We start from the raw sequence: 24,452 nt of genomic DNA on the forward strand, positions 1-24,452 counted from the left end.
CTATTAGTCTTTCTTCTACACTGATCTAGCTAGCTTCTTTGTTTAGCATAGTCTATCAGCAACTGTCAGTTGCTGTTCTGGGAACATCAGGCCTATCCATTCCAGGATGGTTCCCGAGATCGGTTTGTTTTCATTCTACTTGATTTCTGAGATATTCAACTCTTTTAATCTGCTTTTTCCAATTTAAATACATTTTTAATCAGAAAAAAAAAAGTACTAAGTGTTTTCCCACTACTAAAAAGTCTGGGACTTTTCAGTTTCCCATGTTCTGCCAGTGAGCGCAGGTACACAAGTAGCATAAATCAAAAAATAAGGAGGCTACAACCATCAGCAGAGACTGCAAATCAACAAGATAAGAGCAGACAACGGCCTGCCTGCCTGGACACAGAGAAAGAATCCAATAAGGTGTTAGAAGACCCCAGACCAGGAATCACCATTGGACTAAAAGACACATGAAGAGCACACAAGGGGCAGGTGTATAGAATGCAAGGGTATAATTGACCAATGATTTCTTTGTTCAAGGTCCCTCTCCAAAGGTACCCAACCTGGGCTGACCCTGCTGCTGTACCTTTCAATTAAATTATTTATTTTTAGAACATCCGACTCCTGAGATTCTGCTGCGGGAAACCTAGCGTCAAGCCTGAAGAAGGAGAGCAAATGTGCGTGTGTGTGGAGTCAAAAGGGGCACCTCTTGGCTCACTGGAGTCGCCTGCTGTGAAGTGTGAGAAATGAGCTGGATTTTGCTTCAGCTACTTGGTATATTTCTATTTGTGTGCTCGGTTATAGCATCTAACTAATCCTTACAAGTACCCTGGAATGGCCCAGAGACTCTGGTTTACAAGAAGCCATTTAGGTAAAGAGAACCGAATTGATGGTAGACTGATAAGCGAACAAAGGACGGTGGAAGGTGATAAGTGGATAAAGGCCACCTGGGGGGGTGACTGAAGAAAAGAAGGATATGGACACTAGATCAAGAAGATGACCACCAGGATGTTTGTAACTACTAACATTAGACAGTAGATATTAGCAGAGACTGTGAAACAATGTATTGTTAATTAAAGGTTTGTGTCTTTAGGCGGTCGGGAAGAATGTGAGCTCCAACTTCTCAGCCAATGAGAAGAGAGACAGGTATTCAGGCGGCCGGGAAAGAAAGGTATAAAATATCTAAAAAACTAAAGATGTGTGTGCCTCTACTTTGAGATGCACCCGATTCAGCGCTGCTTCGTACAATAAACCTTTGCTCCAGTGACTTCGTCCTCTTTAAAATTTTAAGTGTGAGCCGGTGTTTCTCACAATTTGGGGGCTCGTTCGGGATCCAGCACTCCTGTTCCTGCGAGGCGAGACAGCGAAGAGGGGATGGCGCGCCCCGCTGATTTCAGTGGTCCCCAACCCACTGTCTCATCCCGTGAGGGGCAGCGGGTCCTATCCGGACAGAGGACTCCCGGAGCAAAGGAGGGGAAAGGAAGAATTGAGTTAACGGGATTGAGTTACGCGCGGCAGCCGATAATTTCTGTGCACGGGACCCGGGTAAGAAAAGTGACTGTTAAGTACTACTCGGGCGGCTGGGATAGTGGGATTGGAACTGTGTGTGTGAGACGCAGAATTGTCTGCGGAGCGAGTGTGGAGCCCTTCTAACTGCGGTTCCGTTTCTCCGCGAGGAGACCGGCCAGTGAAGGGGCGAAGCGAAACGGTTCCAGGTGAAAAAGTCCCACGGGAAAGTAAAATGGGAAATAGGCCTAGCAGAGAGAAGGCTATAAAGAATCAAGGACTTGAAAGTCCTGGTGCGAGCATTCCACCCGACAGTCCTTTAGGGGTGATGCTCGGGAAGTGGGGGCAGGGTTGCACCCGGGGAAAAGATAAAAAAAAAAAAAAAAAAAAAAAAAACCAATGATACAGTACTGTATGTTTGAGTGGGTGAAAGAACCTATTAGATCTGACCCACTGTACTGGCCGCAGTTCGGGTCAATGGAGAATTGGTTGTGCCAGACTTTGAATCTCTATGTATGTAGTAAGACTCCAGTAAACCAAGAAGAAATTGAATATGCTTCATGTTGGAGGAGGTCTCACTCCTTATTCATGACAAAAGACCTTGGGGGAAAGAAGATTAAGAAGAGAGAAGAAAGTTGGGAACCTCCGGATCATTTGCCACCCCCATACAACCCTGAATTCGACGAAACAGAAGAAGATTGGGGGGGGGGAGGAGGAGGATAATGAACGGGAAGGGGGGGTACTCTGTGAGACCGGGTGCCCCTCTGCTCGGGGAGACTCAGAGAACCCGGGTCACTGAATTAGATCAGATAGTAAGGGATGTTCGGAATTTTCCTTTGCCGTCTTGTAAAGGGGAACATAAGGAGGGTATGTTCCCTTTAAGAGAGGTACCCATGCCGGGAGCCCCGGGGGGGGTGGGCTTTGTGAATGTACCTCCGACTAGCACCGAGGTGCGGGAATTTAAGAAAGAGATGAAAAAGTTATTAGAGGACCCTTTAGGGTTGTCAGAGCAGCTCGACCAGTTTCTGGGCCCTAATCTTTACACTTGGGATGAAATGCAGTTCATTTTAGGAGCCCTGTTCACACCGGAAGAAAGACAAACGATCCGGGCTGCGGGTATTAGAATTTGGGAGCGAGAAAATCCTCCCGATATCCCTGGGGGAGTCCTAGGGGAACAGAAATTCCCTGTGACCAGGCCTGCCTGGGATCAGAATAATGCGGAGGGGAGGAATAATATGTCTGATTACAGAAGATTAGTAATCAGGGGAATAAAAGAGGCAGTCCCAAAAGGACAGAATTTTGATAAAGCCTTTGAAAGCACACAACAAAAAGATGAATCTCCTACAGATTGGCTGGAAAGGTTAAGGAGAAATATACAACAATACTCAAGAATAGATCCCGAGAATGATGTGGGGCGAGAGTTGTTGAAGGTTAATTTTGTCACTAAGGTGTGGCCTGATATAAAGAAGTTAGAGAAACCGGAAGACTGGCATGATCGGAGCTTGAATGAATTGTTGCGAGAGGCTCAGAAAGTGTATGTCAGGAGAGATGATGGGAAGCAGAAAGCTAAAGCTAAGTTGATGGTGGCAGCAGTGGAACAAGTAACGGGGCGGCAGCCTGAGAGAGGGAGAGAGAGAGAGAGAGAGAGAGGTGGTGTGAACGTGGCAGAGGTCCCAGCCGCGGGCCACAGTGTGAGCGCAGAGAATATAAGGTTCAACCGGCTGGGAGGGGGAACCCTCATGGGTGGCAAGTAGGTCCTAGAAGGTGTTTTCATTGTGGGAGAGAGGGGCACTTTAAGAGGGATTGTCCGATGAGGCAGAAGGAAAACGGAGTGTTTCGAGTAATGGAGCGGGATGATTATTCTTTAGAATAGGGGTGTCAGGGGCTCTACCTTCTGGGGTCGAACCATCACATTGAGCCCTTGATAAATTTAAAATTAAGACCCCAGAAGGAGGAATATGTATTCCTAGTGGACACAGGAGCAGAAAGAACAAGTATAACCAAAATCCCACAGGGATATGAAATTGGGGAACTTACGACGAACGTGGTTGGGATAAAAGGGGAAGGGTTTTCAGTCCCTATTGTAGAGCAAGTAACTATACAAGGGAATAACCGAGAAGTAAAAATGGACTTAGTAGTGATACCTGAAGTAGGAGCGAACTTATTGGGGAGGGATTTACAGATATTGTTAGGGATCGGAATAGTTCCAAAAGATGATAGGATGATGGTGCAGCTTTATAAGTTGACCACAGAGGATGAAAAAGTGATTAATCCAATAGTCTGGGTGGCGGAGGGAAACCGGGGAGGACTGGACATACCCCCCCCTCAAAGTGGAATTAAAGAAAGAAAGTCAGCCTGTGCGTGTAAAACAATATCCTATATCTCTAGAAGGGAGGAAGGGGCTCCAACCTGTAATTGAGGGATTGTTGAAAGATGGTCTCTTAGAGCCCTGCATGTCTCCTTATAATACACCTATTTTACCCGTCAGAAAGTCGGATGGGAGTTGGAGATTAGTGCAAGATTTAAGGGAGCTGAATAAAATTGTTCAGACACGTCACCCGGTAATACCCAATCCTTATACATTGCTAAGCAAAATACCTCATGAACACAAGTGGTTCAGTGTAGTAGACCTTAAAGATGCTTTTTGGACCTGTCCCTTGGCGGTGGAAAGTCGGGACATGTTTGCCTTTGAATGGGAGGACCCGGTAACAGGGAGGAGGCAGCAATTCCGCTGGACCACGTTACCACAGGGGTTTACGGAATCACCCAACCTTTTTGGGCAAGTGTTGGAACAAATACTTGAGGAAATTTCGTTTTCCCCAGGGATCAAGCTGCTTCAGTATGTAGATGATTTACTAATATCGGGGGAAGAGGAGATGGAGGTTCGATCTGCAACCATCAAATTACTTAACTACTTGGGAGAAAAAGGGCTCCGAGTCTCAGAAACTAAGTTGCAGTTTGTAAAAAAAAAAAAGGAGGTGAGGTACCTCGGGCACGTGATCAGCGAAGGGAAAAGGAGAATAAACCCAGAACGAATTTCTGGTATTGTAACAACTCCAATTCCAAGGAGTAAGAAAGAAATAAGAAAGTTTTTGGGCCTCCTTGGATACTGGTGTAAAAACCCAGGAAGGGAAATGGGTTCTCCCGGATGGGAGGAATAATAGAAAGGGTAGATTCTGATAGGGGAACCCATTTCACTGCTAGGGTATTGCAGCTGGTATGCACAGCTGTGGGAATTCAATGGGACTTCCACACTCCCTGGCATCCTCAAAGCTCTGGTAGAGTTGAGAGGATGAATGCAACTCTCAAAACACATATCACCAAGCTGGTAATAGAGACTAAGTTGCCCTGGACCAAATGCCTGCCCCTAGCCCTGTTGAGAATTAGGACTGCTCCAAGGAAGGATTTAGGAGTATCTCCCTATGAAATGCTATTCGGACTTCCATATCTGGGAAGGGAAGAAGGTGTGCCAATTCCTGAAATTAATGATGTCTTTCTTAAAAATTACCTGTGGGGGTTAGCCCAATCTCTTACAGATTTGAGACAGCGTGGATTGCTGCCTCAGACGGCTCCACTGGATTTCAAACTACACCAGATACAGCCTGGAGACTGGGTACTAGTGAAGTCCTGGCAAGAGGATACTCTGACTCCAGCGTGGGAAGGACCTTTCCTGGTACTCCTGACAACAGAAGCAGCTGTGCGAACTAAGGAGAAGGGGTGGACACATGCTACACGGGTAAAAGGACCAATAGCCCCACCTCCTGGAGAGTGGACAGTAACCCAGGGAAGTGATCCACTGAAATTGACTCTTAAAAGACAGAATTGGTAAAATCGAGAGTAATGAAATAAAAGTGTAATACCTGGGGAGGTTACCAGCAAAGGTTCTAAAAACTAAAGCCAAGGGCAAGACTGGGTCAGTCTCTTCACTCCTCTTCTGTGAGCGGTCTCCGCTGCTGGCTGCAATCCAGTAGGCGTTGAGAGATGGGAGGGAAGGCTGTGCCAGACCTTGGCAGGTTTTATGCTACCATACTAATGAACCTTGTGACCATCCCTCTGTGTTACAGTCAAATGGAAGATAACCAATTTGTAACATTAGGGAATGAAATAGCAAAAAGCTTTAATTTGAGTAATTGTTGGGTATGTGGAAGCCCGAGGGGATCTGAAGAATGGCCATGGGTAGCCCGGCCTGTGCAGCCTAAGTGGCTGGTGAGTAGCTTAAGTACAGTACGCCATGGAACAAAGGTCTGGGCAGAAGAGGGAGCTGCATGGAAAATATTGTACCCAGGAAAAGGGAATTATTGCCTGAACAGAACCAGATCGGGAGGGAAATATTTAGGGAAAAGTGAATGTGAGTGGACATTATCACCAGGAATGGATTGTTATGACTCACTGTGTATTCCTTATAATTGCCGGAGGTACCAAGGAAGATGGAACCAAACACACATTAAGCTTAGAGATGGCACCTGGGTAAGATGTTCCTTCCATGAACCTTGGCATGCTGGTTGCAGGGCAGCGGCAAGAGAGATTGGCAAAAAGGGGGGTTTTAAAGATTCTCTGTTCCTGGCTTGTTAGCGGGACAATACTACCAGCAAAAACCATGTAATAAGAGTCTATCAATGGGCTTGGCAAAATTCAAATGGGACCAGAACATATTTCACAAAGTTCTGGTCAGCTACAAACCGAACGATAGGAGAGGGAGGATGTAACTGTAAATGGCATCCGGATGCAGAGGCCTTTGAATGTGACTATTGTGACTCCAATGGGGATTTAAACGCCTCAGGAGGACCATGGGGCACAGAAGATCCGCTATACTATGAAACACCACAAGATGATGAAACATGGGACGGTCCCTTTGCCAACGGGGCTTGGGCCTTAGAGGGCCATTATTGGATTTGTGGGAAACATGCTTACTGAAGATTACATCCAAACTGGTCAGGAGTCTGTTATGTTGGATATGTAATGCCTTTCTTTTTCTTGCTGTCTAATACACAGGCAGCTGGGCTGGGGGTCCGGCTATATGATGAATTGAGGAGAAAGAAACGAACAACGATCGAAATGGGAGGAACTCAGAATTGGGGTCAGGATGAATGGCCCCCACAACGCATAATAGAAACATATGGACCAGTAACATGGGCACAAGATGGTAGCTAGGGATCAATAGAATAATTAGGTTGCAAGCAGCGCTTGAAATAATTACCAATGAGACAGCCTCAGCCTTAGACTTAATAGCAGTCCAACAAACACAGATGCGAACTGCCATATACCAAAATAGACTGGCACTAGACTACCTATTAGCAGAAGAGGGGGGGGTATGTGGCAAATTTAACACATCAGAGTGTTGTCTTCATATTGATGACAACGGACAAGCTGTAAGAGATATAGCAGCAAACATCAGAAAACTAGCACACGTCCCAGTGCAAAGGTGGAAATCTATGATGGATGTCAACTGGTGGAATGATTTTTTTGGAATATCTTGGTGGAAGAAGGTAGGCTTCATTCTATTATGTGCTCTTGCTGGACTGCCGTTCATACCTTGTTTTATTCCTTGTGCAGTGGGATTAATTTCTAGAGTGGTAGAAGGAATGCAAGTGACCAGTCTATCGAATGTGGATGCTGTGAATCAAGGTGCTACATCGCAGAGGATAATGGTCTTAAGAAAAAAAGAGATCACCGAAAAGAAGAACAAAATGAAAGATTACAGTTATTGTTGAATAAATGGGAAGAAGATAATAAGCTTCAGCAAAAATGTAATAAATAAAAAGGGGGTGGATTGTGAGAAATGAGCTGGATTTTGCTTCAGCTACTTGGTATATTTCTATTTGTGTGCTCGGTTATAGCATCTAACTAATCCTTACAAGTACCCTGGAATGGCCCAGAGACTCTGGTTTACAAGAAGCCATTTAGGTAAAGAGAACCGAATTGATGGTAGACTGATAAGCGAACAAAGGACGGTGGAAGGTGATAAGTGGATAAAGGCCACCTGGGGGGGTGACTGAAGAAAAGAAGGATATGGACACTAGATCAAGAAGATGACCACCAGGATGTTTGTAACTACTAACATTAGACAGTAGATATTAGCAGAGACTGTGAAACAATGTATTGTTAATTAAAGGTTTGTGTCTTTAGGCGGTCGGGAAGAATGTGAGCTCCAACTTCTCAGCCAATGAGAAGAGAGACAGGTATTCAGGCGGCCGGGAAAGAAAGGTATAAAATATCTAAAAAACTAAAGATGTGTGTGCCTCTACTTTGAGATGCACCCGATTCAGCGCTGCTTCGTACAATAAACCTTTGCTCCAGTGACTTCGTCCTCTTTAAAATTTTAAGTGTGAGCCGGTGTTTCTCACAGAAGGGACTCCGGTCCTAGCAGTTAAAGACTCAGGTGGCATGTGCGACTCCTTGAATGGTGCGTGAATGCTCAGACAGCAAGCTTCTCCTTTAACATCAGGAAAGGACAAATATTAATATCTTTTTTTAAAACTACATTTTAGAGTACACAGCCTACCCAGCTTTAAGTTGACAATACCATATTTTACTGGGCTTCATACACACTCTTATAGATCCTACCTTTCTGATGTTGCCAACAAGTTTGTCCTAGAATATATTTTAATATGAAAGTACCCTCACTACAAGCATAATCTCTGTTTTGATGATCTAGCAAATATCTGATGGTTCTAGAGTACTCTTCAGTCTTTGGAAGATATTTTTGGTAAGCTGAAAATAGATCACAAAAAGCAAGAATGGGATGTCAGCAAGATCACTGCTGCCAAAGACAGGATTTGCTATGCTTAAACCCTTAACGATCAGCTTGGTTGCCAAACATCAGTTTGATTCTTCGTTGCTTTCCAACTTGAGTTAGACCAACAACTAAGACTATCACTTTCTTCTGCAACATGTCCCAATATTGAACTACTCTTACATCACTAGAAAGGTTTCTTCTATAAGGTCCAACATAAGTCCCTTTTCCTGCTATTCAAGTCCATTACTACTTAAGCTCACAAGCATTTCTGCATTGTGTCCCCCAAAGCACTTGCAACCTCTATTCAGACTCATACATCTACAAATTTAATAAGCATACACTCAATGTCAAGATTGAAGTTATTAAAGTACTGAAGAGACTTTTTTAGAAATTGACTTGATGCATCCTTCCAGCTTGACATCAAACAAGAGCTGCCTTTCCAAAGACTGAGGAGTCACTAAGGCAGAAAAACACTTCCACCTTTCAGAAACATGGGACTCTTCTACTTTTAAATAAATTTAAAAAAAAAAAAATAAAGTATTTTAATAGAATGAAAGTAAATAATATGCACCCATACAAGTATTTACAGGAATTTGCTTTAATTATACTGACAGACCAAGAAGAACTTATCTGTCTGCTAGCAAGCCTTCTCTTACATACACACACCACACAACAGATCAACCACTATTCATTAACACTGATAAAACAGTTGTACTCCCAGCATTAATACAGCTATCAGAAGAAAGCTTATTGAGGTAAGCTCCACAGATCTGAATACTATTCCACTGCTTTCAGAAACTCTCTTGGTAACAAAATATCAGGCCCAAAAATCATCATTGAATGATGAATTCATCATTCCCTGGTAGCACAAACTCAGAATATACCTGCCATTCTCTAATAAAAGTATTATAAAAGCTAACTTGGTTCCAGTTGTCTATTACTGAAGCAGAGCTGCACAATTCTAGAAAGGCAAGAAAAAGATACTGAAATACTGTTATCCTTATACTATTAACACTCAAATGCATTTAAGTTTCTTTAATCAGACTGGTCAAAATATTTGGTCTAATCTCAGCAATAGTCTCCGGTGTCTGATTCAAGTACTGTGTAGTGACTTCAGAAAAGAAAGCCTTCCATAGTTCATAAATTTAGATAAAATTTATCTGTTGCTGCATTGTGGATAGCAGAATAGTTTACAGCAAAGAAAAAAAACACCTGTTCTTAAATTTTACTTCTTGTGAGGCATCTCTGACAGAAGTCTGTAAAGCATTTTGTTTCAGGTAACTTGCAACAATTATTCCAATATTCAATTACATAAAATTTAAGTCTATAGTTTTGTGAAGTGTGATCTTCACTAATAAGGTAATGAATGTCAAGAAATAATGAACAGCTGGTCTGGTTCCAAATGATGCACAGTGAAGAGACTTGTCATAAATATAACTCAGTCACCTACTTTGAGTCACATGAACAGCTGAAATAAGAACACTGCACCAAGTATGCTTAACCAACCAAAAAGGTTGGGCTGGTTTTGGAGTTGTTTTTGATTTTTTTTAATGGTTGAGTCAATAAGGTCCTTTTGCGACAAAGTATTTTTCACCAGTTTTAAAGCATCTGGAAACACTCACTTTTTAAACTTGTCTTATCTGAAGAGCATTCAGGAAAATTTAATATATTGCCTCTGTTTTAGAAAAAGAAGTAACGTGCTGAGAAAAGGGAAAAAAGCCACTGCATGAATCAGAAGTCAAGACTTCTGCAAAAAGGCTAAGAAAAAACAGCTAGAATCAACTCCCCAAACTGCAAAAAACAACAAAAAAATGGAATTAAAACAACTAATAGTTTAGCTTGTGCTTACCAAATTAAATGAAGAAATTAAACCTTAAACAGCATAGTTAATTTTTCCCTGCATTACTAGATTTTTCTTTTTTAAATTATCACAGGAAAAGATACAAGTAAAATCACACTTAGGACAGAAATTTAAAATTTTACTTTGTGCAATAATGAACTATTTCAGTGAACACGGAGAAAAAAAAGTCAAAGAGAACTACTGGGGCATGCTTTGCCTCACAAAATTAGGACCTAAGATGTATTTAAACAGTGGTTATAAACATCTGAAGGAATAAATTCCACCAAGAAAAGAGATGTCTTAATCCAAAACACCGTAAGAATCACAAGAAGATACCAGTCATAATAGATTTAGGCCAGACACACAGTTCTGGAGATCAGAAGAACAAAATTCTGGAACAACTTTAAGACTTAACACAAATATTTGAACCTGTCAATTCCTATTATGCTTATAAGTCAGAAACTAATAATTGTAACTAAAGAGGTTAACATGTAACACAATGCATGTACACAAAGATAACACTGTAAGAATTAATTCAGTTTTCTCCATTCCCCCAGCAAGTTTTTTTTTTCCTCTTGGAATTTGGATACTGAGGTGAAGTCTCTGTGCTCAAAGAGCAATTAAACTGGCTTTGTGCAACCCAGGGAGATGAAGACTTGTCTGGCTATCACAGGATATATGGATAATGGAGCTGTCTCAAGGAGACAGGATAGCCCAGCTTTTCATCAGCAAAGACAGTAAAATCAAGATAACAGAAACTTTGTGTAGTTCTTTGTTTCCTTGAGAGGCTACCATGTCCGATACTTGACCTTTGCCTCATTACCTGTGAAATGCATATTAAAGTTGACACCCCTGTATATGCTAATGAAGATTTTAGAGATCATGCTAAACATATATGACTATAGCACTCATATCTCCACCCAAATCATACTACACGTCACCTAGGGGAGGGAAACCTCATAATTTTGGGGATAAAAAAGTTGGAGAAAATGGCTGTTAAATTGGGAGAGAAGAAACTTGATACCTGACTGACCAGTCGACGGGCTGCGTTCTCTTCCTCCACCCCAGGCAGGGACGCCTTTCACCCTCTGGTGAATGTTAACCCTGGGTTATTGTACTATCATTATTTTTGTTAGCAATATTAACCTTAATTTGCCATTGATAAATTCATTAACTACAATAGCGCTATCTCGAATCTGTTCTGTTGCTCTCAATAAAACAACTAATTCTTATTATTTGTGAATCTGACTCAGAGAAAGCCCTTTGCTGGGACTCTGATAGCAAATCAGTGAAAGTCTTGGGACTCTTACAGACAAATATCAAAACTACAGTCCTTTTATTGCGACATCCCTGCTACTTTAAAATCAATGCAGTGTTTAAAAAACAAAGTTTTTAAACATGAAGACCACACACTACAACCAACACATAAATCAATTTTTTTTTTTTTCTGCAATAACACAGATCGAATTCACCATGGTACAAAAGCAGAAAACACCCTGTATTCCTGAACTTTCAGATTAATTTACTTTCAGATTACTTTAGCAAAATGCTTCCTCAAGCTTCATCTTATATTACAATTTTCATATTATCTGCAACCTTTAATTCACTATTACTGGGAAAAAATATGCAACAGCCAAAACGACTAACATTTACGTTTTGTTTGCAAGCTAAAAACCTCCATGCAGTTAGCACATAGAACAGGGGCATGAAATACATAGATCAAGGAGATCCAGTTGAACAAACTATCTGAAACAGCGTTACGGTATACATCTCAGGTTTAACAAACACAATTTCTCATGTTTTATTAAAATTTGTGTAGCTTCTTGCAGCAAAAATATATTTTAAAAAAATATCTCTTCCCCCCCCATGTTTACCATTAAAAACAAAACAAAACATAGGATGCTTACTCATTCTCATACCATTTGTCCTAAATTAGGGACTCCTGCCACCACCATAGCTATGTCGGTTACAGATTTCACCCTCCTTCACTCCTGAACAATTTCACCAAATAGGCAGACTGGCAATATGTGGCAGTAGTTTCTAACCTAGTGAAGCATGAGAGAGAATATTACAGGCTAAGCATATTGCAGAATCCTAGCAAGCATCCGTTAGTCCAGCTCATATCTCTGTGTAGCACAAAAATAAATAAATATGGGAATACAGTGCAGGCACATACCAGACTCATTACAGACAGGGTTACTGTAGAGCCACTATAGACACAATCAGGTGCATTTATTAACTCACTTAGCTGCAGCGCTAAACCAGGAAGCAGTTGTGCTGGCAAAAGCCATGGAGCAAAAAGATAAGGGCAAGTAGACAGACAGACTTTTTTGTTTCCATGCCAGGCATCTATAAAATGCTGGAAACAATTAGAACTGACAAATCTTTAAAACAAAACAAACAAACAAACGCCCAGATCTCCAACTCAAACACTGGAACCCTTGTGTTCTAACCTGACTTCCTTCATATACTAGAAATTCATATAATGTCTACTGCACTGCTCCTACCGACACAATGGAACAATAGTAATTTCCTTTACAAATGTCTCCCACCTGGCCTTAAACATATAATGAATAAAACCCTAATGACTTCCTTCAAATGGCCTTTGTGCCACTGATCACAACCCTGACAGGCTGGGCCTGGCCATTCAGCCAGTTTTTGATACACCTTATTGTTCACTTCTCTAACACATACTTTGTCAGCTTCTCTATGAGAGTACCACAGAAGACAGTGTCAAAAGCCTTTCTGAAGATTAACAACATACATTGCTCCCTTCATCTACCAAGCTAGTCACCTCATTGTAGAGGGCTAATAGCTTGATTAAGCACAATTTCCCCTTCATAAAGTCATGCTGACTGCTCCCACTCACTTTCTTGTCCTTCATGAGTTTGGAAATGGTTTCCAGGATTAGTTGCTCTACCACCTTCCCATGGACTGAAGTGAGGCTGACCAACCTGTAGCTCCCTGGATCCTCCTTCTTGAGGACAGGATTGACATTTGCTCTCTTCTAGTACTCAAGAGCCTCTCCCAATCACTATGACCTCTCAAAGATAATCAAGAATGGCCTTGCAATGACATCAACCAGCTCCCTCTGTACTCATGGGTGCATCCTGTCAGGCCCTATAGACTTATGTATATCTTATTTAAGTGTTCCCTAACCCGATCCTCTTCCACAGAGGGTGAAGAAAAAAACCACAGTAGAACATTAAGATAACAAGGATGTGAGATCTGACACTGTCCTCACCCAATTTTAAGGGCATGTTGTTTAACTTGTCTAACCAGTATTTAGCTGGCAGAGGAAAGACAGTCCCATTGGTATTGAACAGATCCAACTTCAGGAAGGTCTCTTCAGTATATAAAATAAAAATATTTCCCTAGCCCAGAAAGCTGTCTTCAATATTTAATACCGATTTCATTATTGCTGGCGAGATACATTCGATAACACTATTTGTCTGAACTATCTACACTAATTTGTCTAACAAAATTTAAAGTAATGCTACAAATAAGGAAAAAAATCCCCATCAGCTGAACCCATCTCACCAGAAACTAGAGACAAGGAAAAACAGTTCTGCATTTTCAGGTTCTATACTTCTCACACTCTGTGAATAGCCTAAATTATTTTACAGAAAGCAGTTTCTGTGACACTAGGTATTTCACAGATCATTAGAAGAAGATTAAAATAAAAGGCAATATAAACTCAAATAGGTAGGAATACTTGAAGCTTGTGAGTGGAGCAGTAAAGTTACTAACAGAAAAAAAAATATTAAGGAAGCTTCAAGACATGAATTCCCAAAGTGAGAAAATAAATAGGAATTCAAATTTCTTGGTGCTCCCTGAAGACCAGATTAGAACTTCAGTCTATTGATTTGCATAGAGAAATCCATGAACAGAATAAATGTTAAAAGCACATGTATATATGCACATACATAGTTTTCAGAAAATCTAAAATTAACATGTACGCATATCTAAGTGGCACACATCCTATGATCTTTTACCTAATGCCTCACAGATTATTAGCATAAGTACAGCACACCACAAGCTGCATGTGGAACCTTAACTCCACCCCTCAGCTACACACTTGTTTGATAACCTACCCTCACCATATCACCATAATTTTTAGTATAAAATTTATAAATGGGGTAAAATAAGGTTGTAAGCCATCAGAATTAAAATATAATATAGTACTGTTATGACAGTGGAAAAATAAAAGGTTATATATTATTCAGTGTCTCAAGTCTGTTGCTACTGCTGCTGCTTTGCTTCCTTGGTAATGAGCTACAGCAAGTGTATCACATCCTTATTAAGTCAGGAAGACAAACCAAGCATATATGAATTTCAGAGGGGCCCAATAAGCAAGGCTGTATGACATCTTAGAAAAGAGTGGCCATTTGCACACTGTAGGTTAAGATCAAGTACGAGACCATCGAAGGAATCTGAAGGTACATAAGTCCATGGAACCTGATGAAATCCATCCACAGGTCCTGAGGGAACTGGTGGATGAAGTTGCTAAGCCGCTTTCCATTATATTTGAAAAGTCATGGCAGTCTGGTGAAGTTCCCGCTGACTGGAAAAGGGGAAACATAACCCCCATTTTCAAAAAGGGAAAAAAAGGAAGACCCTGGGAACTACAGGCTGGTCAGTCTCATCTCTGTGCCCGGCAAGATCATGGAACACACCCTCCTGGAATCTCTGCTAAGGCACATGGAAAATAAGGAGTTGATTGGTGACCGCCAACACGGCTTCCCCAAGGGCAAGTCATGCCTGACAAATTTGGTGGCCTTCTATGATGGTGCTACACCATTGGTAGGTAAGGGGAGAGCAACAGACATCATCTACCTGGACTTATGCAAAGCATTTGACTGTCTCACAGGACATCCTGGTCTCTAAATTGGAAAGGCATGGATTTAATGGATAGACCACTCAGTGGATAAGGAACCGGCTGGATGGCTGCAAAGGGTTGCAGTCAATAGCTCAATGTCCAAGTGGAAACCAGTGACCAGTGGCATTCCTCAGGGGTTGGTAACTGGCACCAATGCTATTTAACATCTTTGTCAGCGAGATGGATGCTGGGATCGAGTGCACCCTCAGCAAGTTTACAGATGACACCAAGCTGTGCAGTGCGGTCAACACGCTGGAGGGAAGGGATGACCATCCAAAGGGACCTGGACAGGCTTGAGAGGTGGGCCTGTGTGAACCTCACGAAGATCAACAAGGCCAAGTGCAAGGTCCTGCACCTGGGTCACGGCAATCCCAAGCACAAATACAGGTTGGGTGGAGAATGGATTGAGAGCAGCCCTGTGCAGAAGGACTTGGGAGTGCTCGTGGACGAGAAGCTCAACATGAGCTGGCAATGCGCACTGGCAGCCCAGAAAGCCATCCTGGGCTGCATCAAAACAAGTGTGGCCAGCAGGTCGAGGGAGGTGATTCTGCCCCTCTATTCTGCTCTGGTGAGACCCCACCTGGAGTACTGCGACCACCTCTGGAGTCCTCAACACAGGATTGACATGGACCTGTTGGAGAGGGTCCAGAGGAGGGCCACAAAGATGATCAGAGGGCTGGAGCACCTCTCCTACAAAGACAAGCTGAGAGAGTTGGGGTTGTTCAGCCTGGAGAAGAGAAGGCTCCGGGGAGACCTTACAGTGGCCTTCCAGTATCTGAAGAGGGCCTACAAGAAAGCTGGTGAGGGACTTTTTGCAAGGGCATGCAGTGATAGGACAAGGGGTAATGGCTTTAAACTGGAAGAGGGGAGATTTAGAATAGATATTGGGAAGAAATTTTTCACTATGAGCGTGGTGAGACCCTGGAATAGGTTGCCCAGGGAAGTCATGGAGGCCCCATCCCTGGAAGTGTTCAAGACCAGGCTGGATGGGGCTTTGAGCGATCTGGTCTAGTGGGAGGTGTCCCTGCCCATGGCAGGGGGGCTGGAACTAGATGATCTTTAAGGTCCCTTCCAAACTAAACCATTCTATGATCTACAAGAAGGGAAGGGAGGCACACAATTTTCCATGGGGGAATTAAAACTGAATGTTCACTATCAGAGATATACTGAATACGAACTCTACTGCATGTCACAACAACAAAAAAAAGAAAACTATTTGCCATGGTCAAATTTATTTTTCCTGAAGAAGCATCATCAGCAGGCAAAGTTCTCACTAAAACAGAGCAACTCTGGAATAACAGAGCTACGGAATAAATTGACCCTTCACAGTTCTCCCATCATGGGCCAGCTTCAAATGTTTACTTACCTATTTAGCATCAGCCATAGAACTACAAAATTTTGCTCTGAATTAGGCAAAGAAGCTATTAGGCCAAATTAGCTATTAAAGGCCATTAAAATAGCCTACTCCATCAAAAGGTGTTTTTTTTCCTTCTACCACAAAAAGATCCACATTTTCTTTTAAACTGAAAATTTCTTGTGATCAAATATCCTTCCCTGTTATCTCTAGTTTAGACTATTGCTAATTTGAAGTAAAGTTGGTAAGTGTAAGCTTTAAATAATGCTTTTGTTTAAACCCTATACATCTACATTTTTATTCCCCTTCAAAAACACAGCTTATTAGAGCTCTTCCTTACTCTGTCATTCATTTAGTTTGAACAAAGCAAAACAAGCTAGTTTCAAGCTGTTATTTTGCTATCCAAAATTTCTATGTTAGTAAAAGAAAAAAGAATATTCAAACCCGAACACAAGCTTTACAGAGCTTTTGAAAATGGAAACGGTTCTACTGATCACAAATTGCTGCAAAAGCCTTATAACTACTTGAACTAAAGATTATTTAATTTCCCTTATTTTCTCTCCATGTAAACGTACAGCCACAACAAAATAAGCTTCAAACTTTACAACCAACCTTTTAACACTTTGAAAGGAAAACACACGTCACCTACCGCCTCCCCCCATTTCAGTGTAAAAGAGGGTTTACAGACATATGATAATTTACAAACAAGGTTAAGTTTGGATATGGTAATTCAAGTTCTCTAAAATTTATTGTCAAAGACTCACACCTCCAATAAAAGGAAATGGAGTTGAACCTTTAAAGGTCTTCTCTCCCACTGGTTCAACAGACATTAAAAAGTTCCTAACAATTCAGCTGAAGCATCTTCTTTCTCAACTGTGCTAATTGCAGAGAAGGAAAATCTCCAGTTTTAGTCTCATTGTTCCCACCATCCAATACTGAACTGTTCTGATGAGTATTCTGACAGTGGACAATGAGGAAGAATAAAAGAAAACATCCTTCTTTTTTTTTAATTTACCTTTCTGCCTCATCTATTTTTTTAAAAAAAAAAAATTATGAGAACTAATGTTTCCTGCAGAACAATGAGGATGGGACAAAATCCTCTGTCAAATTTGAACACCTCCAAAAGTCTTATGACATGCCAGGGTACGCGAAGTGTATGGAATCAAACTGTAACAGTCAATTTTTTAACCATAAAAAGCCAACACATTCTCTAGTACAGACACAGCCCTAAAACCTAGCTTTACAGTGACTTAACAAAAAAACCCAAAAACACCTAAGAAAAACCCACCTTCATTTCTACTTAGGGCTCTAGTTCCTTATGTGAGGATGAATCAACTAAAGTACACTCACTACCTTTGTTTTGGATAAGGATCTAGAACGTCAGCAGACTTGGTGGGACACTGGTGTTCTAAAAATCCCAACCATTGCTCCTTACTGTATGATCCCCTTTCCGTATATAGATATGGTTCACAAGCAACAGGGTTTACGTCACTTCTGTGATTCAAATATTATTGTCACAAAAATCAAAACATCTTTTGGAAAATGTTTTAGAAAGAACCAAAGTTAACGAAAGTGCTTAGAATACCTTGATCATCACTTATCCAAAAAGGTTTTCCTTCTTGCACTGTACCAAAATGTAAATTTAAAAAAGCTAACTATTTTCTAACACAGAATAACTTCATATTTGAAGGTAAACTACAACCAGGTTCCTTCTGTTTGAAATCCTACACTTGCAGTACCATTTAGCAGAGAACTGGATAAACACTAATCTCTTCTCCTCTGCAAGGCTCAAAGTCCAAAAACTGAAGCATTAATGCATTAACATCACCACCCAGTTCAGCATACATTATGTAACAAAATCACCGGGAATGATTTTGCACTTTGGAGTCTTCACAAGAATCTGAAGAAAAAGCAGCTGAAAAAGGTGGCAGTTTTAAAATATCCTGAGCATATCATAGAATTATAGAATTGTCTAGGCTGGAAGGGACCTTTAAGACCATCTAGTCCAACCATCAACCTATCACTAAACCATGTCACTAAGCACTATGTCAACCTGTCTTCTGAAAACCTCCAGGGATGGTGCCTCAACCACTTCCCTGGGCAGCCCATTCCAATGCTTAATAACCCTTTCAGTGTAAAAATTTTTCCTAATATCCAATCTGAACCTCCCCTGGCGCAACTGGAGGCCATTTCCTCTTGTCCTATTGCCTGTGACTTGGGAGGAGAGACCAACCCCCACTTCTCTTTTCTGCTATAAAGCAGAAAAACAATTCTATATAATTTTAGCTGTTTCCCAGACTATGTTTACCCAAAATATGAAAGGAGATGATTGTGGAAGAGTTGATAGCACCACACAGGGCATTATCATCAGTTTCTGTGTAATACTACTGCTCAAAACCACACAGTAACAAAAAAACCATGCCAAGTCTCATTCAAGTTCATTTATAATAAGGTCTGCAAATAGTTCTCCTTGCAGGACAGAATTTACTCCTAGTACTAAAAAATAAAGAACTAAGAGCAACTTCCCCAGAAGTTACTGATGAACTATCACTGTCAAACTGTTTTATCCATACATTTTAAACAGAAGAATCTCACTAGAATGGAGGGGAAAAAAAAAAAAAAAAAGCTTGAAGTACATTAACTTGTGAAGTACTAACGAAGGTAAATATCTACACAATTTCCCTATATCATTTTACAGATTTAATTCCACTTAAGCTTTGCTGCAAGTTTAAATTCTGCTTACTCTTAGAAGTTTCCATCAGCAGGTTTTTTTCCCCACACAGCAGAGCAGCCTACACCATTCAAGACAATTTCTCAATGCAAACGTACCCATTTTAGGATTCTAGCAGAATAAACACATCAGTAAAAAAGCCCAGTTGCTGACAGTTATTCCAGTACAAAACCTATGTTTACATCAAGGCTTAAAGTATAAACTCTCTGGGGCAAGGACCTTATCTTCATAGTTGTCCGTAAACCACTTCATAGACTGTCAGCATTATACAAATAAAAATCTAAAGAAGGAATTAAAGTGGACTAGCATTCTAGGCATTTTCTCCTTACCCAAGTGTGAATTTTGCTTAGGGAACAGCTGTATAACATGCCTGAATCTGTGTCAAATACATATGCATACAAATAAGAACTGCACATCCCAAGTACAAACATGGTGAGAAGAAAAAAAAGAATTATCCTAGCAGCAACCAGAAAGATGTAAAGAAAGAGTTAATTTTATAAAGCTAAAAAGCAAACTCTTCAAAACATCCAGAAGAAAAAAGAGTCCAGATAAAGATGTCACCCACAGAAGGAATGCAGTTCCTTGATTTCAGTGAGAACCCCTTGTCAAGAGGTAAAAATATCTCATAGCACTGAAAGTTAATAGCTTGAAAAAAAGACAGACATTACTTTTTCTATGATTTAAGCAGCAAATACTTGTATTACTATGTTTATGGCCATATAATAGACAAAATCTAATAAAATGGCCACTCACACCTGAATTCTTCCCATTTACCAAGTGTTTTCAAGCAAAACACAGACTAACGCAACTAAAAGAACGAAGAAGATAATTCTATTCTGTTAGTTTGGTTCCTTTACACGTGGCTCAGTTCATTCAGTCAATCCCAGCCACACTGAGACTCAATGTCACAGAGCCCCAAGCCGCAGCCACGAGAGATTACACAGACTTATTCATGTTCCACAGTTTCCAAGTTTTCAAAACAGCAAAACTGAAATCTAAGTTAAAATAACAAAACAGCAAAGCCATTCAAAGAAAGCAAAATACTGAAGTTAGATCAACTTTTAGATACTGATAAGACAACACACAGAACTACTTCAGTGAGCCTAAGAATTTAAAATACTTATTTAGGTGCAAGTCTTTCATTTATGGTCAAAATAACAAGTTGGGGGGGGACAGGACACACACACACACAACACCACTGCAGTAATCTTTAGACACAGTTTCACATGCTTAAAATTACTTTTCTACAAGGCTTTAACACAAGCCATCTTCCTAAACATCTTTGCAGTACCCTTAGAGAAAAACTTTTCCCCCCCCCCCCCCCCATTAGCTCACTATTACTAATACTTCAGTATTGCAGAAACTCTGAAAAATTTTGGAAAAGGTCACAACTAAGGTAAATGTGTCACCTTTACCAGACACTCAGTTTACAGTCTACCCAATACTGCTTTAATTATTTAAAACTTTATGAATAATCATGGTGGGGTAGGGGGAAGAGTAAAATTACCACTGACTTTTGAATTAAGTTGTTCTGTCCATTTTAATTTTCTTTGAGGCAGTAGTAATTCAGTTGAAAGCAAACCTACAAAAAATATATTATAAATATATTAATTTCAACCTTTAAACTATATCTATCTTCAGAAACATTTAACCACTACAGGGGGAAGGGGGCAGCAATACATCTAACAATAACATGTAAAATTGGTTAGTTCACCAGTATATTTTGTTTTGAATCCTTCCAAAAAGGTAGGGGGGATTGCTATGGTATACTTTCAAACCAGACTCATTCATTTTCATTACAGAATAGGAAATTACTCTGAACCCAAACTTTAAATATCAACAAATTAAAATGCCAGCTTGCCAGTAAATTAATTTAGGTAATAAATATCTGCCTTCCATAAGTGACAAAGAACAGTGGAAGGAAATTAAAAAAAAGCAATGCTACGCTATCAGTACCTCCATGCTGCAAAAATGTCTAATGCAAATGGAAAGACTGAGGCGCGCAAGCCATCCAGCAGACTTGTTCAATAAGTATAACAGCTCATTGTTGAGATTACAGTACTAACATGAACAAATTACCTACAGATTCAGCCTAGATGTACATATTTTTTAATCTCCCAGAAAAATCATACTCAATTTTTTCTTTGTAGTAATACATGTATTCTTCATATTCTTAAAAATATTCCATTAATTATGAAAAGCATCAAGTAAAAATTAGATTCTGCAAGCTCACTTCAATGTTCCCAAAAAACACAACAACCTCTAGATGGTAAGTGTTACTGGTTTAACCATTCTACTGATAAAATGTTTATTCAAGTGTAAATCGATTTATGAACACTACAACACTTACCTAATCCAAGAGGACTGCACAAGGTGTTAGTACTGCGTGACTTATATTTTTCCAGTTTGTTTTCCTCGAGATAATATCCAGAGTTCTTATCAATACTAGTTTCGTAGCTGTTTGACATAGATTTGACCTCACAGAAATCAGCTACCCATTCTTCTTGCTTACAGATTCCACAAGGCTATTTCCAAAATTTGCCAAGTCTCTGCCTTAAGAAGCCTTTTCTTTTCCCCTCTGACAGCTTCTTTTCTCGTCTATTCCACATACATTTCACTATAAGAAGCACCAGCTACAGGTGAAATAAATACACTTTTTACACCACAAACTGTGAAGCCAAAAACCCAAATTTCACATCTGAACTAAGGAACATTTCTTAGCTTCGGATAACAGAGGCATTTACAAACAACACCTATCTGGATACCACCATATTGCTTATTGGCAACAACATTTTTCAACAAAAAAATTTAAATAAAATATAAAAGAAAAAATTATAAATAAATTTATATTAGACACTCCATTTAGAAAATAGGTCTCATTGCAAACTGACAGAAGGCTATATCATAAAAATGTAAAAAATAAAATAAAGGTAAAAACATCTGCCATGAAACTTTTCAGCAACGTCTACACAGTGACTCAGGCTGCATTTAACCTAGAGCCAGTTAACAAAACTGGTTATGCCTATGACTCAGAACATTGCTTAGAAGAAAAAAAGTAACTAAAAGCAAAACAGCACTTAATTTTAGCAGCCAAAGTATTAATAACTTGATAAATTTAGCCATGTATCCGTGTCACGTGGACAAAAGCGTCCAAGGGTGAGGTGCTCTGCACCACTAGAAAGAAAAAGCTTATGACTTCAAACTTCCAATTCACTTCTCAGATGCCTAATGATTATTTCAGAAGCCTTTTCAGAAGGAAGCACTTGAACAAATAATCCCAGATCAGCGTCCAATATTTCTCCCCTTTCACAAGAAGCAACTGCTGCAGGACGATTTCCCCCTTTTTTCCTCCCTACCAGCTGAAGCAAAAGGCTCCCAATATCCAGGACTCTCTTTGTCACCCAAATTGCCTACGGGAAAAAGAACCAGAACAATCAGTTTTCCCTTCTGAAATCTGAATTAGCATTAGACAAGCACATAAATCCGAATCTTAAAAAGCAAACACGCATGCAATCAGGCAGCCAAACTCGAATACAGAAGGCTCAGTTAAACATTCACTTACATCCTGGAAAAAGCAGCAGGCATATTTTATCGGAGAATGCAGACTATCAGTGAAAACATTTTCCTGTCTCTAATTTCCGAGAATTAAAAACAACCGGAAAGGGGAATTTCTCATTTTATTACGAAAGATAAATAGATCTGCAGGAGGCACCTAGGGAGGAAGGAGCTAACCTGGGCCAAGGACAGTGAGCTTAAACACAGAACAAGCCCAAGGGAGCGGCGGGAAACGTCTGGGGACACCACCCCCCCCCCAGCGCGGCCGTGGGGGAAACCTCACCGCTTCAGAGCCACTTGTCTGTGAAGCGCGCGGGTAGATCCCCAACTCCCCGGCGGGTCCCGGGAAGGGCTCCGCCGGCACGCGCTGGGCGCTCACCCTGACTTCCAAGGAGTCCGCGGCCCACGTTCAGGCACTCACCGGCCGCGCCACCCCCACGCAGCAGACGCAGCCACCGCACCAGGGGCAGCTCCCCTTACCCTCCCCAAGAGCGGGCCTCGCTTGACGGCAGGAAGAAATTACGGGAAGACCCCTCCACACCTTCTCCCCCAGACCACCACCGCCAGGCCACCCCTAGCGGGGGCTACCCCCTCCTACCCCCCAAAAACCGTGGAAGCCCCGGATGCGAGAGCGGCGCGCGCGCACACCCCCCACTCTTCTCACTCCCAAAATGGCGCCGCTCCGAGTCACAATCCTTCTGCGCGCTCAAGCCTCGCAAGATCGCCCGTGGGCCTCCGGGCGGAGCCTCCCAGCCACCACTGAGGGTTCTACCCCGCCCTCCTGGCAGGAGCCCCACTACTGTGACGCCACGGGAACAATCCTGAACGTTCTGCGCCGGGCGGCAGGGGAATCCCCAGCGCGCGCCCCGCCTCGCCCCGCCCCGCCCGTGGGAGTCCGCGGCACCGCTGTAATTAACTCTGTGGCGGCACAGCTCTGCAGTGTCGCTTTTACCAGTACCAGCAGCCGCTCAGGAGAGCGGCCTGAGAAGGTGGGCACTCGGGAGGCAGCGGCCTGGCTGGTGGTACGAGCCGCTGCGGTCTGGACTGAACGCTGTAGTGCTGAAACGGGTCACTGAAACCGAGACATGGGCCTAGGCAGGGCACAGTCGTACGGGCGCCGCGAGGCCCTAGCTGGCTGCTGGAAGGCCCGTGCGCGGGAACGGCTGATGAGCGCGATCCCGGTCCCACCGGCCTCAAGAGCAACCTAGTCGGTGGTAAGGAGAGCCCCGCTGACCCCATGAGCGAGGCGCGTGGGTGGTGGGGCTACAGCGGGCCTGCAGCTGGAGACAGAGCAGAGACCGAAGGTCATCTGCATCTCAGCGACGCTGAGCAGAGCTCGCAAATGCAACAGAATTAAATCACGGTGCCAGCAGGGCCTGAAGCAAGTAAAAGAGTCTATAACCACCATTTAAACAAGAAAAAAAAAGTATCCTCATTGAATTGATAGAAATAACTTCAACTTACAAACTTAAGAGTAGAAATATGTTTAATGTATGTGCAGTTGTTCAACGTGTGCCTTTTTTAAAGAAATATGGATTTTTGCAGCCTGGGAACTAAATGTCTAAATTAACATTTTGCAATTTTAAAATCTCATTTCTATTGCAAGTCAAATCATTTTTGCAGTTAATTATGTGAAAAAATTAAATGTACACAATTATGTTTAAAAATAATTAGAAAGGGTACTGGCAAATGTTTTTAGAGCCTGCATTTGATTCTGTATTTTCTTCCATTGGCAGTTTCCTCTATGAGATTTAAATTATTGTAAGAACTGAAATTATGCGCTGATTTTTTACAAAAAAAGTCTCAGAGTCCTGACAAATAGTATTTTTTTATGTATTTTGCAGACATATACATGCTCTTAAAATAACC

General features: G+C 41.5%; 1 protein-coding gene across 7 annotated transcripts in view; it reads right to left on the minus strand.

Annotated features, from left to right (window-relative positions):
* The window catches only part of LOC141476822 (vasculin-like), a 60,297-nt gene extending 36,985 nt beyond the window's left edge, over nt 1–23,312 (minus strand). Inside the window, exons 1-5 of one of the 7 annotated variants that reach the window (XM_074165622.1) lie at nt 23,248–23,285; nt 22,385–22,438; nt 21,379–21,661; nt 20,543–20,610; nt 11,984–12,109 (exon numbers count right to left, since the gene is read on the minus strand). The gene's annotated coding sequence lies outside the window, so the exon portion shown is untranslated. Of the gene's footprint in view, nt 1–11,983; nt 12,110–20,542; nt 20,611–21,378; nt 22,015–22,384; nt 22,439–23,247 lie in introns of those variants that run through there. The other 6 variants (XM_074165620.1, XM_074165614.1, XM_074165616.1 and 3 more) reach the window with 6 other exon arrangements.
* Nucleotides 23,313–24,452: the final 1,140 nt, after the last annotated feature.

This window comes from Numenius arquata, chromosome W (assembly GCF_964106895.1).
Source record: "Numenius arquata chromosome W, bNumArq3.hap1.1, whole genome shotgun sequence".
Taxonomy (NCBI): domain Eukaryota; kingdom Metazoa; phylum Chordata; class Aves; order Charadriiformes; family Scolopacidae; genus Numenius; species Numenius arquata.